Source organism: Euprymna scolopes, chromosome 14 (genome assembly GCF_053919585.1).
Source record: "Euprymna scolopes isolate OS-2025 chromosome 14, ASM5391958v1, whole genome shotgun sequence".
In the NCBI taxonomy this organism is placed as follows: Eukaryota; Metazoa; Mollusca; class Cephalopoda; order Sepiida; family Sepiolidae; genus Euprymna; species Euprymna scolopes.
Window position 1 is genome coordinate 34263135 of NC_136495.1, and position 984 is coordinate 34264118.

The window sequence follows — 984 nt, forward strand, 5'->3', positions numbered from 1 at the left end:
TATAACATTCCATATTTAATATTTCATCTAAAATATCTTAAGAGGGGAAAATATGAAATTGTATGGAAATATCATATCCTAATAATTCCTCAACCACTCTAATTGCTCTATAACTAAGTATTGTCTGCACTCCAATTCTGATGCTATGTTTTAACTTCGAACTTGGTGTCCATTCCCCGTGTTTCGTATCAGGCTTTCTATTAATAAAAAAAATCCATATGGTCTCGGAAACGATCGTACACGAAACTGTTTTATGTTGAATTCTTGGAACCTATGTAAATGACATAAATTTATTTATTGTGCATCTCCCTCTCCCTCTCTCTCTCTCTTTATATATATATATATATATATATATATATATATATATATATATATATATATACGGCATAATCGCGTTGACACACCGGTTCTCGTCAGATCACCGAAATTAAGCAACGTGTAGCCTGTTTAGTACTAGATGGGTGACCACTTGGGAATTGTAGGTGCTGTATGTGCTCTCCGCTTATTTCAGCATTTGTTTGCACTCATCTTGTACATACACTTCACTTGCCACTGGTATTTAACAATGTCGACTCAGGAGAAGTATTGTTGGAGATTGCGTACCTCCTGCCACAAAAATTCCACGTGCAGGCACCCATTCGTGGGTATCCATAGTCTGTTAAAGACTGAAGAAACCCTTTTTTAATTCTTATCCACTTGTGTTTCATCCTTATCTTGGAATCATCAGTGTGGATAATGAATGTTCTGCTGGTCGCACAGTTCGAACATTTGATTCAAGTCACCTTTTTACTCTTAAGTCTTAAGTCTTAAGTATGGAAGCAACATAACAACTATAGGGAAAAGTAAAATTAAAATCTATTCATATTTATACAAGCAGACAGATGTTAGTAACCTTCAACAATCCGGTTATTTTTAACTTTTTTTTTTACCCAAAACAAGGTATATTGCCTCTTGAAACGTAAACACTACTATTCTATATAAAGT

At 34.2% G+C, this 984-nt stretch overlaps 1 pseudogene; it reads left to right on the forward strand.

The window, feature by feature from the left end:
* Window positions 1-377: 377 nt before the first annotated feature.
* LOC145293587 (5S ribosomal RNA) lies at window positions 378-494 on the forward strand (annotated as a pseudogene).
* Window positions 495-984: the final 490 nt, after the last annotated feature.